This window comes from Lissotriton vulgaris, chromosome 3_1 (assembly GCF_964263255.1).
Source record: "Lissotriton vulgaris chromosome 3_1, aLisVul1.2, whole genome shotgun sequence".
NCBI lineage: Eukaryota > Metazoa > Chordata > Amphibia > Caudata > Salamandridae > Lissotriton > Lissotriton vulgaris.
Window position 1 is genome coordinate 889,207,587 of NC_141689.1, and position 19,028 is coordinate 889,226,614.

A 19,028-nucleotide genomic window follows, 5' to 3' on the forward strand; every position below is an offset into this window, starting at 1 on the left:
GAGTGCTTTGGGCAGATTTCTTTACCCCAAAGGGAAGTCCTGACAATTGCATGTGCATTTTATAACTGGCTTCTAATACCATTATTTGTTTTTATTTGTAAGTAATGATGTTGGTCTTTTTAAGTAACATCTAATCGCCCCCATTTTCTTACAAGCCAGTTCTAGATATCCAATGTCCTATAGGTTGTATGACAATATACAGAGAAAAAAAATATTGATATACACTAATATTGCGCAAATATATTGAAACAACAATTTTTCAATTGTAGCTTGTTCAGTGGGTGGTAAATGCCAGCAGCACAAGCTACAATTGTAAAATGGATGTTCTTTAAACATCCCTGCCGCCAGGGATGTTTAGGGGGCACCTAGGCCCCACAGCGGCGGGCCGGGGGAGGGGGCCCTGCTAGAGGCCCTTAAATACACTTTCTGCCTGCCTTTTCATTGCAGGCGGTCTGCCATGAAAGGGCAGGTGGAAAGCGGCCGTCATTATGGGATTTTGAGTCCTTTCGATGCTCTGACGAGCTCCTTGAACCCGCCGGAAGCGCAGAGGAATCTCTCCATGGGTTTCTCTCCGACCGCCGGTATTGTTATATGGTGGTCGGAGGGAAACCATCGATGTTGGGTGGAAAGCCTCCGCCTAGCTGTCGAATGGCTTAATGCCAGGGCCGGACTGGGAACCAAAACCGGCCCTGGCAAAGTGCTCGACCGGCCCCCCCTCCCCACCTCCCGGGGGAGGGGGGACGGCCGCGCTCTCTGCCAGGGCCGGTTTTCGGCCGATTTTGTTACAGGGCCGTTTTTGCAGCAAAACGGCCCTGTAACAAAAACGGCCCCCAGGGGTCTCAAACCGGCCCCCACCCGTGCGGCCCACGGGGGATTGCCCGGTGCCCGCAACGGCCAGTCCGGGCCTGCTTAATGCCCGACATAGAAATCGGGCCCATAGTTAAGAGAGCAAACAATTAAAAATATGCCACATATTTCTCAAACATGCGGGTACATCGTCTACAAGAAGGAAACAACGCTAAGAGGAAAAGAAAATTAAGACACAGAATTACTTGAAATAGAAAAAATATCAACTAATTTTCTATGAAAAAAATGCATTTAGGGTAAAAAGAAAGTACACCGTCCAAAAATAAATACAGGTAAAGTAAATAACCCATATATAAGCCCACTGAAAAACTCTTACAACATTAGTATAAAAGCTGAGCACAGAAAAAAAACCAATAAAACTAATGTTGAACACATAGAGCACACATGAAAATACAAGTAAACATTTCATTTCACAATAAGGCCTAGTGCAGGCTTCTGCAATGAGTAGCTTGTGAGATACTGGTAGCTCTCCTGCAACCTGTAAGTAGCTCTCCTGTCAGCATCCCAGGCTCCTAAATTAGAACATTTTTCTTTGTTGAATAAATGTATATGGGCAAAAACTGATTGTGTATTCAAGACGAATATGTGTGTATTTGCGAACTCATAAGCTAATTTTCGGAGAAAAATTAGATGAATTTTCAAAATATATTTAAAGCTGAGTTTTGAGGGACACAGCAGACTTATAACGAATATTACTTTCATGCTGGGGCACTGCAGCGGTGTCTGGCATGTGCTACTTTTGTAGAGGTATTCCAAATTGACAAAGCCTTTGCTTACATTACTGCCAGCAATCCTGCCTGATGCACTGAGCTGAACTCTGCTGGTAATCTTTCATATGGTGGACAATAATGTAAACTTGTCTGATGTGGTCACTATCACAACTCTAATAACATTAGTGGCTTGCAATAATTTTCATTTAACATAAGTAGCTATAATTAGACAAAAGGTTGGATACCACTGGCCTAGTGCAATTCCATAACTGACAAATACTACACTAAAAAAAATACAATAAAAAACACCCGGTTACAAAGACTAACCTAACTTAGGGGCAGATTAGGATTGCGGTTTTTCCGCATCCTCGGGGCCGGCGGAAGCCACCGCCGGCCCATAGGATGCGGAAAAAACGCAGCGGACTGACCAAAGACCCACCGCCATATTAGGATGGCTGGTGGGTCCTGGTTTCCGTCCGCAGCTTTTCTGCCGCAGTTGGCTTACAACCACGGCGGAAAAGCTCTAATATGGTGACGGTGTCTCTCAGACACCGTCAGCCATATTAGGATGGGCTGTCAAATATGCTTTTCCGCAGCGGATTTTCCGCCATGGAAAAGCATACGGATCTTCACTGTGGGGGCCCGTTGCGGGCCCCCTAGGTGAAGGGGAGTGGGGGGTGCACATGGGGGGTACCTATGGTACCCCCCTGCATTTGTATGCAGAAAGCGGCAGGCACCGCGTGGTGCCTGCCTCTTTCTGCATGCAAATGCAATGACTGCATTTTTAATATTGCCGCGGGTGCAGCTTGAAGCCGCACCCGCCGCAATGTTAAAAATAGAGGATGTGACCGCCCGGGTGGCGGTCACATCCTAATCGCACAGGAGGGGACTCCGCAGCCCATGCGGACGTCCCCTCCTCCTCAGTGATCGCGGACGGACGCAAGTCCGTCCGTGATCATAATCGGCCCCTTAGTCTCAACACCTTCCTCTACAACTAAAATATTAACAAGTAAGCTTAAAATAGTCTTATCTTAACCAGAAAATGGCATCTGGATACATGTTTTATATATAAACCCATATTAAAATATTGACAAATATATAAAACCAACATTTTTAAGGAAAGTAATGTAGACAATTATGTTTGTTAAAAATGGCCATACAATATTTTTATTAAAAATTGTGTAGCTCTAAAATAGAATAATATGCACACCACAACTATATCATATGTGTAAGTGTAATCCTTCCTGAATAGAAAAAATATGTTTCCTTAGAAAAAGAAAACATCAAAAAACGTGCTGTAATTATTTAAAACAATTGCACAGTAAAACTTGGGATATATTAAAAGAGATGTTAAGAAAAACTATATAACAATTAATCCCAAAAAAAGGATACTTTATGAAAAAACAAACTATTTATACTATAAATTACTATAACTTGTTAATGTGCAAAAGGAAAATGCAAACAAATGCCATACTAGCTGTTTATGAATATAATGGGTATTTATTGATTTATTTGTTTATTTGAAAAGTTTATATAGCGCTGGCTAGACCTGGCGGTGTCAGAGTGCTTTACATGAGGAAGGGCATTGTTTCATAGCATAGTTACAAGTTACATCGTTACAAGATACTCAATTTCAGAGCATAGTTACCAGTTGCTGGAGCGCAGTTGCAAGCATTAAAAACGAATACTTAAGGAAAAAAAGCAGGCAAGGGGAAGGATTCAGGGGAGAGAGGATAGGAGCAGGAGACACAGAAAAACAGTGTCCAACGTCCGATGTGCTGTGATCCCAGTGGAAAAGGTGTCATTCTCACACCTCCGCTGTGTGTGGCTCCATATACGCTGTGGACTCTCTCAGGGGTCACTGAGACTCCAGGGCATAAATGCTCGATCCCTCCCCAACAAGGGGATAGGTAGTGCTTTGGCAAGGGGTGCCATTCCCACACGTCTGCTGTGTGTGACTCCCTTGACGCTGTAGACTCTCTCAGAGAAGTCTCTGAGACTCCAGGGAATAAATGCTGGATCCCTCCCAAACAAGGGGAGAAGGGGCGCTTTGGTAGAGGGCACATGGATAACAATGGTTACAAGATACACAGTTTCAGAGCATAGTTACCAGTTGCTGGGGCGCAGTTGCTTGCGTTAGAAATGAGGCAAGCGGAGAGATTCAGGAGTGGGAGGATAGTAGCAGGGTAGGAAGATAAAGAATGAAAGAGGGAGAGAGGTGGGGGAGGGTGAAGGAAACATTACCCAGGAGTAATGGAAAAACAGTGTCCAACATTCGGTGTGCTGTGATCCCAGCGGAAATGGTGTTGTTCCCACACCTCCACTGTGTGCGGCTCCTTTTACGCTGTGGACTCTCTCAGAGGGGTCTCTTAGGCTCCGGGGCATAGATACAGGATCCCTCCCCAAGGGAGAATGTATTCTACAGTAAAAATCTGGTACCGGATGAAACAGAATGCAGCCAAATCACCAATTAATGAAGCTCTGTGGACCAAAGTAGACGATGATAGAAGTTATCCTTATAATCAATATTTATGTAAATCTCTTTCAATAACTTGTACAACTGATTTATGGAATAAAAACCTGCCATGTCAGTCCTTTAAACAAGCAATAAACAAAGCAGCTAAAATTCATTCAGTACTATTTGACTAAAATATCTTCAGGACAAGGTTGCACGCTTGGATGGTGATAAACAATTACAAGACACTTGCACCTGCTTCATATTTGAACTTATACAAATTTATTTACAAATGTACAAAACAAATCAACATATATATTCAAAAACATTCAACAATATATAGAGACAATTTCATCACATAGAAACAATTCAAGTCAATTGCTTCTAAATGTGGCACATTTAGAAGCAATTGACTTGGAAGTCCAATAGACTAATCAATTCATGTGTGGTCTTTCAGAATGATTTTGCTTTGAGTATTTCTTACTTTTTTCCTGCATTAGTTTGTTATGGATGAAATATCTAGTGAAATGTGAGGTAGCTTTGTTATTTGGTGTCACTATAGGGCACCTCCTAGTAATTGATGTCTGTTGATGAAATTGTTTCTATGTGATGAAATTGTGATGAAATTGACTCTATATATTGTTGAATGTTTTTGAATATATATGTTGATTTGTTTTGTACATTTGTAAATAAATATGTATAGTGTTTTTCTTAGATATGAAAAAAACGGAAACAATGAAAAATAATGAAATAAAATAGGTATGAATAAAGTGTACCTTACAAACTTAAATGGATATTGGTTTGTAGTGCTCAAATTCGAGACATAAAAGAAATGTGCAGATGGTAATTTTTTTGTATACGTATTTAATAATGGTCCATCCAACTGCACATCCCAGGACCTAACTCCCTATACTGAAAAAGTCATATTTGAACTTGACATTTTCAATTTATTTGAAAAAGCAACTAATGGCATCACGTTTTGGAAAACTACCATCCATAGAGGACCAGCCAAACTGGGTGCATACAGGCCCTAAATCATGCCGGCTTTGTGATTACCACAAAGAAGACTTTATTCATGTAATCTGCATATGTAAAAAACTTTACAACGAACGATCCACCCTGCTCAGACAAAGTTTTAATGTGAGAGGCATTAGGTCCTGTAGAGCTGCAATAATTGCCTGTCTAGATCCATCAGACCCACAACTGAATGGCAAATTGATCAAATTCCTTAAAGTTTTTGAAAGCTTTGTTAACAGGGACAGATCCCTGAAAGAGAAAAATGGACAAGTACTTGGTAATTGAATTTTAACAATGAAATGTTATGAGTGTTTAACACAGATGAAATGGACATATTGTTTTTTCTCTTTTAATTTTGTTTGGAATATATATGTCTTTTATATTGTTATGGTTTTAATTGACTAAACAATAAACACTTACTTACTTACTTACTTACTTACCCTCCCCAACAAGGGGGCAGGGAGTGCTTTGGCAAGGGGAGCCATTACCACACCTCTGCTGTGTGAGACTCCCTTGACGCTACGGACTCTCTCAGAGGGGTCTCTGAGACACCAGGGAATAAATTCTGGATCCCGCCTCAACTAGAAATATTGGTTATCAACAGTGGGCTCAAGGCCATATTGTTGTATCAGTCTTCCCTTTACAAGTGGCAATAGAGGCTAAGCAATCTTTCATGTTGGGCGGTTTACCCTCGGCATCTGCTGGGACTCAAGGGAGATTTAAAAGAAAACTTAATTAAGGTGCTCAGTTTGTGCAAAAAAGTGTCAATTGTGGTTACAGCATGCAGCAAGACGTGAGGCTCCAGGGTGGTATGCCCCTTAAGGGACTGCAAATCAGCTCTGTATCACCATGTCTTCCGTGACCACAAGCTCTTCCCTTGAGTAAGTTAGGTAGGTTAAAGTGCCTGAGTTGACTCCCTAATGTACTGAGGACTGAGGCTGATGAGGGGAAAAGGTGCGAGAAAGCAAATTAAAGTGCAAGAATATGACCTCAAGAGAGCCAGTTGGTTAGCTAATCCGGTAATCTTGATCTGGGCGCTGGTGTGTCCTCCCGCTTCCAGTCATGGTGCGATTTTTAGTGAACTTGCCCCGAGTAGTGATACAATAATAATTGCAGAAGTAAGAGACTAGAATGTTAAACAGAAGTTTGAATGTAAATTATTGTCCTTATAATAATTTGAGCAAGTAGTGTCTTGTAGGAAAGAGTACTTGCAGTGCTTGGAATCAAAATTACATTCAAGTTTAAAAAAGTCAAAGTAATTGGTGGGTAATTATGACCACATCAGTCGACTGCTGACCGCGGTGGAAAGTGCGCTTAATTCTATTCAGGTAATACGTTTGGAATGTCAGTCCGTTGACTCCAGTGCAGCAGCAAAACCCTAAGCGTAAGATTACTTGGTGTCAGCCAAACACGCAGAGGAGTCTTTTAGGGGGTCTGTTATTATCGAGTCTTAGGATCATTCTGATTGAGTGCCCTATTGACCCCTGGAGATATTTCACAGTCCGAGAGATAAGTTGCGGCTCGACTGAATTGAGGCAGACCAATAGTACTTTTATGCAGGAGCGTCCCCTGTCGTAAGGGTCGTTTTGAAATTTTGCAGAGGCACATGACATGAGAATTATGTCTTCCTTTGGGTGGCCACACACTCTAGGGCAGAGGTCTTCAAACTTTTGGATGCAGAGACCCCCCTGTCGACATTTTCAGGTGTGAGGACCCCATCATGACAAAAATTTCCAAACCTGTAGGCAGAATCTGCACATGCATCCAACTCCAGCTCTGGTCCAGGCAGCACAACAAGTTTTGGTCCCAGAGCAGCAGTGGGCAAAAAGCCTGGATTCATGGCTCTGCCAGTGCCGCAGGTTAACAAACGGTTTCCTAAGGCTACATACTCAGAGGCAGATTTACAAGCCCCCTGTGCCACCACTACGTCACTTTTTGTGACGTATTGGTGGCGCAGGAGGCCACTCCATATTTGCAAGGAGAGGAAAAGCCACCCTGCTTGACTTTTCCTCTCCTCGTAAATATGGTCCCTTCACATGCTGAAAGAATTATGCAGGGGTTCTGCCCAAATGACCCTCCCAAACCTGGGCTAGGTACATCACAAGGATTATTAAAGTAGAACAAAGGGGTTATAGAGGGATCAATTCAACAAAAAACTTTATACACAAGATATATTTAATTACCTTGTGATGTACAATTATTTGTAAGGCACATAATTTCACAAATTTACAAACACAAATATACGCATCACAGGACAAGGTTGCACACAACAGCAATAATAATATATAAATTATACATATTTACAATATATATATATATATACACACACATCAACCAAATACACTATATTCATTACATATAAACAAACATAGTGTACCCTACAAAAAGAAAGAAAAATAATTGGAATCAACAATTTTCACTATAACCTTAGAGTGATATAAAGCTATAAAGGAAATCCTTTCAGCGCCTAAGTTATAAATTCTTTATACACAAAATTATAAAAGAGAAGGCGCCAGAAATGAAACATAATAATCAATGTAAGGGGACTGCTTAGAATGGTGTAGTTCAAATGCAGCACTGTGCGTGGAAGGGGAGTTCCATGGGTGTTGCTGTGGGTGTTCCCACGCAACACCCATTGAACAAGACACACCTCCATATTTACGCAAAATCGTAAATCTGGAGATGCGTGTGAAGGCTACGCCACCCTTGAGGTGGCGCAACGAGGAGAAATGTTTTCATTTCTCCTCATGTTTTCCTCTTTCAATGTGTGCTGCATTCTACAGCAGGCATTGAAAGAGAAAAATGCCTGTAGTAATTTTTTGTGCAGGAAGGTGCCCCTTCCTGCACAAAAACAATCTCCCCACGACGCAGGCATCCTTGCACCATGGTGCATGGGTGCCTGCGCCGGCACATGGCTGAAGCTTGTGCACCAGCGCAGGGGAAGGACAGAGATGCGACATATTCTTGAAAATATGTCGCATCTCTGTGCTTTCCAAACTAACAGAGCACGGCGCAGCAAAATGACTTGCTGCACCATGCTCTGTTACTTGTTGTAAATCTACCCTAAAGTGCTTTAACATTTTTACAACTCCAGCACAACCACAGGACCAAATTCTCACGAGTGCCGAGATGCAATGGGACTTGTATATAATGTTTTCATAAGATAAATTATTCTTATAATAGAATTGCTGTGGCAATTCTATTATAAAAAGCTCCGGGTATGGACGGAATCCCGGCAGATGTATTCCTATCTGACCGGAACTCATGGTGTACTTATTTTAAATGGTTGGCTAATGCAGTGGCTATGGGAGGGGAAGTGCCCGCTTCATGGCAGGGAGCGGAAATCATCCCTATATTTAAAAAAGGTGACAAAACCCTGGCTAAAAACTATAGACCCATCAGTCTTATTGATACAGCACAAAAACCTATGGGGCGCTTAGTCCAGAACAAACTGCAACAATGGATTGATGAAAAAAATATACTGTCACCCTATCAAGCAGGGTTTCGTCCCTTGACTAGTAGTGTTGACCAAGTCTTTTACTTCATAGCCATCTATTGGAGAAATGTTACACTAAAAAAGGGGACATTGTATGCTGTTTTTGTGGACTTAAAAGCTGCTTTCGACCTGGTCCCAAGAGAAAAACTGTGGCAGACCTTGGCTGATGTAGGCTTAAGCCAGGAACTCCTCACCCTGCTAGTGCGCCTCCATGAAAACAATTTTGCTAAAATTAGGTGGGGCAAGCAGGGAGAAGTAACTGAGCCCTTCCCGGTGGAGCGAGGGGTAAGACAAGGGTGTGTCCTGGCCCCAACGCTATTTTCAATCTACATAAATGGGATTGTTGATCATTTAAAGAAATCTCCAAGCGACGCCCCAATTATAGCAGGTTCTCACGTCCCCGTCTTAATGTTTGCGGACGACATGCTTTTACTTTCACGTACACCGAGCGGTCTCCAAAAAGTGGTTGATGCCTTTGGTGAATTTTGCGATAGCAGGGGCCTGGAATTGAATACGACCAAAACTAAATTCATGTGCCTAAATCATCAGTCCACTTTCAAAGGTGTAATAAAATACAAAGGCACTCCGCTAGAGAAAGTAGATGCTTTTTCCTATCTAGGCATTATTTTGCAGGGCAACATGAAATGGAAATCGCACATTAACACGGCAGTATTGAAGTTTATGCAGCTTGCAGGCGTAGTTGCCCTAAAACATAGAGCCTCGCTGACAAAACCAATAAATTGTGCCCTTGAAATTTATAATATGAAAGTATTGAGCAATCAAACACGGAAAGGGGACCTGCCCGCAATAATTTTAGTTAATGGCCTAGGAGAGGTCCTTTGTATTATAAAAATTGTCCTGAACCCAAGCAATTCATATAGCAAGTTAGTTTTTATCAAAATATATTTTTTTTATTTTCATGAATTCATTATCATTGTATATAGATATAAAAAGTTATACATTCAAATAAATAAACATCTTGGCAACAATTAAATGGTGGTTCTGACTTCATACTAACATACCCTTCACATTCTTACAAAAAACATTCACACATCATGCATCCTACAACACTAAGCAGAGATGATTTTCAGATGACAGGGGGACCGATGATCAAATGTCCGGGTTGGTTCAGAAGGTTCCTCAGTGGGAACAAACGCCAACGCGCGTTTCGGTGTATGGCCCCGTCCGGGGCAACACCTTCATCAGGGCAAAGTGGGGTAGAGAAGAAGGAACCACACAAGTATAGAAAATCTGTATGGAGAAACATATTAAAAACATATATTTTAGAACACAAACTTGCGTGGGTTCAAGGCACAATAAGGCAGGACTATATAAATACTCATGACAAATAATGACTAACAGTTTGTACCGTCTAGACTGGGCCCGGAGACAACATTTATGCTATAGAGAAACCACATCAATATATAGACATTTTTTGGAGAAAGAGAAGAAAAAAAGAAAAGAAAAAGCATTTTAATGTCTAGATGGAAATATTAACGAAGGACTTCTCCTTTTAGCCAGATACAATGTTAGAGCTGTCTAAATTTTTTACCTACTGGTAACGGAAGGTGCTGGCGTATGGTTAACCACAGTAGGAGGCAATTTGCTTATGCCTAGGGGAGATCGGGTTGCTGTAGATGCTGGCGTAAAAATGTCTATATATTGATGTGGTTTCTCTATAGCATAAATGTTGTCTCCGGGCCCAGTCTAGACGGTACAAACTGTTAGTCATTATTTGTCATGAGTATTTATATAGTCCTGCCTTATTGTGCCTTGAACCCACGCAAGTTTGTGTTCTAAAATATATGTTTTTAATATGTTTCTCCATACAGATTTTCTATACTTGTGTGGTTCCTTCTTCTCTACCCCACTTTGCCCTGATGAAGGTGTTGCCCCGGACGGGGCCATACACCGAAACGCGCGTTGGCGTTTGTTCCCACTGAGGAACCTTCTGAACCAACCCGGACATTTGATCATCGGTCCCCCTGTCATCTGAAAATCATCTCTGCTTAGTGTTGTAGGATGCATGATGTGTGAATGTTTTTTGTAAGAATGTGAAGGGTATGTTAGTATGAAGTCAGAACCACCATTTAATTGTTGCCAAGATGTTTATTTATTTGAATGTATAACTTTTTATATCTATATACAATGATAATGAATTCATGAAAATAAAAAAAATATATTTTGATAAAAACTAACTTGCTATATGAATTGCTTGGGTTCAGGACAATTTTTATAATACAAAGGACCTCTCCTAGGCCATTAACTAAAATTATTGCGGGCAGGTCCCCTTTCCGTGTTTGATTGTTACTTTCCCCATCGACCTGCCCAAATTGATGTGGGGTCCCCCTCCGATTTGAAGATGAAAGTATTGAGCGCCTGTTTATATGGTTCTGAACTTTGGGGGTTTTCAAATCTAGGAGAGTTGGGGCGGGCAGAAAATAGATTCTTGCGAGGGCTTGTAATGGCCCCTCAAAGCACACCCATAATCCCACTAAAACTGGATCTTGGCAGAAAAAATATTGAGGACATAGCTAGGCTACGGCCACTTCTATATTGGAGACGTTTGATGGTGATCCCAGAGTTAAGCCACTATGCTACAGCTTTGTCAGATGTTGTCAAGTGTGATCGTTTCCATTGTATTGTATGGCTAAAAGAATTACGGGGCCTACTTGAAAAGTTAAAATTGGAACACCTATGGGGTAACAAGGATGTGACTAGTTTTCCTTGAAAACAAAATTAAAAGAATTGTATTGGGAGATGGTGTATTTAACAATGTATTGCAAAGGATCTGCACCAAATTTGTCATCCCGCTTTTTGGACGTAAAAATGTTTCCGTCATGTGAACCATACTGGGATAAAATTGAACACCCACATGACAGGAAACTATATTTCCAATTTCGCGTTGGAACACTACCAGTGAATGCTTTTAAGAAGCATTGGTCTCCATCGTGGGATGAACACTATTATCATTGTAAGGATCAAATAGAGCACATCTCCCATCTGCTGTTTTGCTGCCCATTATATACCAGCCCTAGGCGCCAATGGCTAAAACCAGTTTGCCTAAACATTGGCACCCGCAGCCAATCGACAGCACTTAGAATATTAGAATCTGACTGTTCCACAACCTTTGTAGTTGCTGTAGCAAAATTTCTTGCTTGGGCCTGGGTAATCCGCACTCGCACTTTATTGTTAAATGTAACAAAATGAAATATGGTTGCCATGTCCTAATTGCTTTGCCATTTGAAATGTTTTTATAATAATTTTTATGAATTTAGGTCAAATTTTTTTATGTATAGTATTCGACTGTCATTGTTTAATACGTGTTTTAAAAAAAGTATTTTTAGCTATAGTATTTATTGTAATAGGGTTAGGATGGATGCTTTTATGACAAATGTCGAATAAAGCTTTGAAACACTAATAGAAATTGGCAAAAGTGAAAACCATTTTGGAGCAGATTTACAAGCCCCGTGCACCACTTTTACCATGGGAAAAGTGACGAAAAGTGGTGCAAGGGGCTTGTAAATCCACCCCTTGGTCTACAGAAAAAAAAACTTTTGTGATGTATGAATGTCTTTTCTGTTCTTGGTTAATTTAATTTGTTGCTGACCTGTGACATTCTTAACTTCCTGGAGTTTTATTCACAGCTGCTGTGTGATAAAACTGTTTAAATGTCAGGAATAGGCAGAGTGGGGGCCCAGGAGGTACTGGAACCAGAAAAAAACAAAGCCTCTGTAACCAGTTTACAAAGGCATGTAAATATGCAAATGGTCTTTAATGACCTGTCAAAAACTTAGGTGTGCTGGAGATAAGACTACAGACACTGCCCAGTCCACAGCAGCTCGAGCTGCACTGCAGCAGCCCGGGCTGAGACACAGACGAGGAGGAGAGGGGCTGAAGCCCTTGTAGTTCTATGGGCCTGGGCAGAAGTTTGACTGGGAATGCACGACCCCCTGGGGGTAGGGCCCCACAGTTTGAAGACCCCTGCTCTAGAGTCTAATTTACCTTCCACTCTTAGCCAAGGTCTAGCATGTTTGTTTGAGGGCAAAATCCCCAGTCAGTGTTTCAGGCCTTTTATCCTGCTGTTAAAGGCTACTACCAAATATTGCTGCGGTTTCAGAGACTTATAACAATAGACCATCCAGGCATGTGATCATTTTTCTAAAGTTGCTTTGTGCTCTAAAGACTATAAGATTTTAGATGTTTTATTTACAACTCTTTTAAAGATTTCATAGCATGGTGCTGCAAACCAAGCTTCTGCTAGGCCAAGCCTGTAAATTGTGTAAATAAATAGTCTCTGGTCAGTGAACGAGCTCTGTTAGATATTTCCAGCCATACCTGTGGCTAATAGTTTTCTTCTCAGAGGATATGAGTCTGTAGCAGGAATTGATAAAGGCTGCACACTTCGCTAGTGTCTGATCTACAAGGCCAAACTCAAGCCTGATCTGTGCTGGTGATGTGAAGCTAGGATGTTGGAAGGTTTGTCTATATATCCTCGCTATAGTTCCACAAACTCAATGCCGGCCGATCGTCGACCTGCTTCCAGGCCACCCGAAGCTCACCCATGGACCCTTCTCCTGCCATAGCTGCAGCTTCACCAGCTGCCGAAGAGCAGCAGGTCCCACCCCACCTGCCAGGGCAGAAGGCAACTATCTCAGATGCATACTACTCAACACCTGCTCCGTCCACAAGCAGGCAATCGAAATCTGGGACCTACTCTACTCAACCTCCACGGATGTCACCTTCCTCACAGAAACCTGGATGAGCCCCTCCTTGGCCCCCGACATTGCCATAGCAATCGCGGACGGCTACAAGACCACCCAAAGGGACCGCACTGACAGACCTGGAGGAGGAATCGCCATCGTCCACAGGAATACCCCCAGTATTTTGACCAGCATCAAAGACATCTCCAGCGCTGGAGAGCACCTGCACTTCCAGATCCACACTGATCCCAACACCACCCTCAGAGGAACTCTTGTTTACAGACCCCCCGGACCCCGACCACCATTCAGCGACTCCATCACCGACAACGTCAGCGCACACACCCTTGCTTCCACAGACTTGATCCTCCTCGGAGACCTGAACTTCCACCTCAAGAACGTCAACGACAGCAACTTCATTGCCCTGCTAGAAAACCTTGCCAACCTCGGACTCATTCAAAGAGAGTTGGCCAGCAAGGGGTTTTGTTGATTAACTTATTTTACAGCACCATTGGGACCTGTATTACATCATCGGGGTACCCGGGTCTGAAATCGATCAGTGGCTGTCTTGGATTTATTAATTTCTTAAGAACGAGGTCCAATAAAATCAGAACAAAAAAGTGTTACCACACTAACACTATATGTACATTGAATAAAAGAACGGAAAGACCAGGATTTTGTGTTATTTGAAAGTTATTATTCAAATCAGGCAGGGTACATACATGGATATTATTTAGATATTCAAGGTACTGGTAGTATCTTCCTTTAACATATCTAAACATTAGGTCCAAACTGCTCCAACATATAGACAATGATTTCAACCCAAAAATCAGAAGAAAATCAAAGGAAGGTAAAAACTCAAAATATGCAGAGATGGACTGAAGTAGTCGACGTTTCGGTCTTATCGAAGGTTTTCACAAGACCATCATCAGGACAGAAAGGTTTTATATACAATTGATGACCCTCTGTAAAGAAAACAACATATTGTTACAATGAGTATATATATTTTAAATACCTGGTTCCTAACTCTTTATTTATACAAGTCAAAAAATATTTACATTTATGTACATTTAATGGTCAATTGGCTTAAAAAGTCGGTGTGGCGACTGAACGGAAAAACAATTGAGTTTTTTAAGGATAAATAAATGATCAAAAGAGATCCCAAGAGAGTGTAATTAATAATATCTTACTCACTTAGATTTCTTGAATGTACGTCTATTAAGATTTGAGACGACCGCAACACTTTAAATCGTGGCGTTGATTCGGGGCAAAACAATGATTTTTATGCCAAAATATCACTGTATGGCAATCACAGACAGCATTCCTATGTAGATCAAGAGGTAAATTGGTAATATAACCTTGCTTGCCTGACCTTCTACCCAAATGACAAAGCTTGTGAATAATAATAGTAAGATAGACTTTCACTTTCTTTTATTGAATACAGTGATATTTTGGCATAAAAATCATTGTTTTGCCCCGAATCAACGCCACGATTTAAAGTGTTGCGGTCGTCTCAAATCTTAATAGACGTACATTCAAGAAATCTAAGTGAGTAAGATATTATTAATTACACTCTCTTGGGATCTCTTTTGATCATTTATTTATCCTTAAAAAACTCAATTGTTTTTCCCTTCAGTCGCCACACCGACTTTTTAAGCCAATTGACCATTAAATGTACATAAATGTAAATATTTTTTGACTTGTATAAATAAAGAGTTAGGAACCAGGTATTTAAAATATATATACTCATTGTAACAATATGTTGTTTTCTTTACAGAGGGTCATCAATTGTATATAAAACCTTTCTGTCCTGATGATGGTCTTGTGAAAACCTTCGATAAGACCGAAACGTCGACTACTTCAGTCCATCTCTGCATATTTTGAGTTTTTACCTTCCTTTGATTTTCTTCTGATTTTTGGGTTGAAATCATTGTCTATATGTTGGAGCAGTTTGGACTTAATGTTTAGATATGTTAAAGGAAGATACTACCAGTACCTTGAATATCTAAATAATATCCATGTATGTACCCTGCCTGATTTGAATAATAACTTTCAAATAACACAAAATCCTGGTCTTTCCGTTCTTTTATTCAATGTACATATAGTGTTAGTGTGGTAACACTTTTTTGTTCTGATTTTATTGGACCTCGTTCTTAAGAAATTAATAAATCCAAGACAGCCACTGATCGATTTCAGACCCGGGTACCCCGATGATGTAATACAGGTCCCAATGGTGCTGTAAAATAAGTTAATCAACAAAACCCCTTGCTGGCCAACTCTCTTTGAATTAACCTTGCCCGAGCCCGCAAGGGTATATTGGGTTGCTCACCTATATATTCAACCTCGGACTCAAGCAGCTCATCACAACTCCCACCCACTCTGCCGGACACATGCTCGACCCTATCTTTTCCACCAGTGGCCACGTCACCTTCGGCCACATCACCGAACCCCACTGGACCGACCACCGCTGGGTCCACTTCACCTTCAAGAAACCCACCGCGCACCACCACCCGCAACAGACCCACAACCGCAGCTGGAACCAGGTCACCGAAGACCAGCTCATCACCATTCTCGCCTGAGACCCACCAACCGACACAGCCGCCCGAAACCTTAGACAATGGATCGACGACTGCGCCAACACTCTCGCCCCGATTAGAAAACCCTCCAACAGATGCACCGACAGAAAGGCCACCTGGTTCACCACTGACCTCCAGGAATCCAAGCGGACTTGCCGAAGACTTGAGAAAAAGTGGCGCACGAACAGACAACGGACAACCAGGCTGCCCTCAAGAACACCAGCCGCATGCACCACCAACTCATTCGAGCCACCAAAAAGACTTCCCTCAAGGAACGCATTGACAACAACGCACAAAACAGCAAAGAGCTCTTCAACATCGTGAAGGAACTCTCCAACACCAGTTCCAGCTCCGACACCCCACCATTGCAAGACCTATGCGACTCCCTAGCCACCTTCTTTCACCTCAAGATCGCAGACATCCACGACAGCTTCAACACCCAGACCCGCCAGACTGCCACCTACAACGCAGACTCGCAACCGCCCAACCTCACCAACCTCCTGGTCTCCTGGACCCATGTCAATGACAACAACACCATCGAAACCATCAACACCATCCACTCTGGATCACCTTCTAACCCCTGCCCTTACCACATCTTCAACAAAGCAAACCACATCATAGCATCCCAACTCCGGAAGATCATCAACAGCTCCTTCGAGACCGCCACCTTCCCGGAAAGCTGAAAGCATGCCGAACTCTACGCCCTACTCAAGAAACCCACAGTGAACCCAAACGACCTCAAGAACTTCCTGCCCATCTCCCTGCTCCCATTCCCGGCGAAAGTCATCAAGAAGATTGTCAACAAGCAACTTACCTGCTTCCTTGAAGAGAACAACATCCTGGACCCATCCCAATCCGGATTCCGCAGCAACCAGAGCAAATAAACCACCCTCATTGTCGCCATTGATGACATCAGGACCCTGCTGGACAACGGCAAAACCACGGCACTTATCCTCCTGGACCTCTCGGCTGCCTTCGACACCGTGTACGCTACGCCTCCATGACGCAGGGATACGCGACAAAGCCCTGGACTGGATCGTCTCTTTCCTTACCGACAGAACCCAGAGGGCCCGTCACCCTCCATTCTGATCCGAAGCCACCAAGATCATCTGCGGCGTGCCCCCAGGGTCATCCCTCAGCCCAACCCTGTTCAACGTCTCCATGGCATAGCTCGCCAACATCGTCCGATCGTACAACCTCAGGATCGTCTCCTACACCGACGCCACCCAGTTGATCCTCCCACTCACCAAGGACCCTGTCACTGCCAAAATGAACCTCCACGCAGGAATGAAGGCCGTCGCCGATTGGATGAGAAACAGCCACCTGAAGCTAAACTCAAACAAGACAGAGGTCCTCATCCTCTGCTCCACCCCCTTCGCCTGGGACGACTCCTGGTGGCCGACCGCTCTGGGAGCCACACCAACACCCACCAACCATGCCACAACCTGGGGATCATCCTGGACTCATCGCTCTCAATGACCCAGCAAGTCAATGCCGTCTTGTCCTCCTACTTCAACACCCTCCACATGCTTCGCAAGATCTACAGATGGATCCCCACCGGAACCAGAAGGACGGTCACCCAGGCCCTCGTTAGCAGCAGATTAGACTACGGCAACACCCTCTACGCAGAAACCACGGCCAAACTCCAGAAAAGACTACAACGCATACAGAACGCCTCCATACGCCTGATCCTCGATGTCCCCTGCCACACCCACATCACAGCTCACCTGATAAACCTGCACTGGCTCCCAGTCAACAAGAGGAACACCTTCAAGTTTCTCACCCACGCTCACAAAGCACTCTACAATGCCGGCCCAACAAACGACTCACCTTCTACACCCCAAACCGCGAGCTCCGCTCTGCCGACCTCACCACCGTCCCACGCATCCACAGGACGACCACCGGTGGCAGATCATCCTCCTACCTCGCCGCCAAGACATGGAACACCTCCCCATCCAACTTAGTCAGACAGAGGACCTGCTGACCTTCAGGAGACGTCTCAAGACCTGGCTGTTTTAAGCAGTAGCAGCACCCCTCCCTCGGTGCCTTGAGACCCTCACAGGTGATTAGTGCGCTATACAAATGATTGATTGATTGATGGTTCTGTCCAGAATGTTTGAGTCTCTGCCCTGTAGGGCTTCGCTGCTGTGTGCCAGGGTAGGCACTACCTTGGCCCTGGCAATTTCTAAGATAGGACTGTACAATGAGCAATTTAAATTTCCGAGTAGGGTACTCACCTCAATTGCCAGAGTGATCCATTTTCTTTTAATTTCCTCCTTGCCAGGTTGGAAAGAGCTGTTGCTGTCAAATAGCAGGCCGAGGTATTTGTATTCACTGTTGGCAGAGTCAAGAAACCAATTAGCCTTTCCTGTAACTCTTTTCCTGTAAGTCATGATTTTATGTCTTCATGTTCATTGTCGGGCCATTCATGCTTGAGTTTTCCTGGGTACCATTCAGAAAGCACTGCAAGCCAACCTTCGTCTGACTGACCAGCACCAAATCATCAGCATACAGGGGGTTAGATAAGAGTATTGAGCCAAGCTTTGGAGCATTGGAGTTGACAAGGGTAGGAGTCGGAAGTAGAATGGCCAAGAACAGATAAAAAAGTGTAGGAACCAGAATGCACCCCTGTTTGAGACCCCTGCTTATTAATCCCAATAAAAACGTAGCTGCATTGGGCAAAGTATTGTACTTGGAGGGAAGTCTAATTTACCATTCCCAATTCAAACATTGGGAAAAATGTGCTTGGTGGTATACTATTCCAATTCCAAAAGTAAAGCACTTTGAGGAAAGTGGTGGATGTTGGGGTGAATTGGGTCAGCGACGGGGATAGCCTGAGGAGGGGAGGCACGGTGTTCCAGGTCTTGGTGGCAAGGTAGGAAAAGGATCTACCTCCAGTTGTAGTCTTGTGGATCTTTGGGACGGTGGCCAGGCCCAGTTGGGCAGTGCGAAGATGTCTGTTGAGTACATGGAAAGAGAGGTGGCGGTTCAGATATGCTGGTCTTGCATCTTTAAGGGCTTTGCAGGCATGTGTGAGGAGCTTGATGGTGATTCTTTTGTTGACTGGGAGCCAGTGGAGTTATTTAAGGTGTTTGGTGATGCAGCAGTGGCGGGGGATTTTGAAGACCAGTTTGGCTGTGGCATTTTGAACGTTCTGTAGTTTCCTGGGGAGCTTCTGGGTGATGCATGCGTAGAGTGCATTGCCGT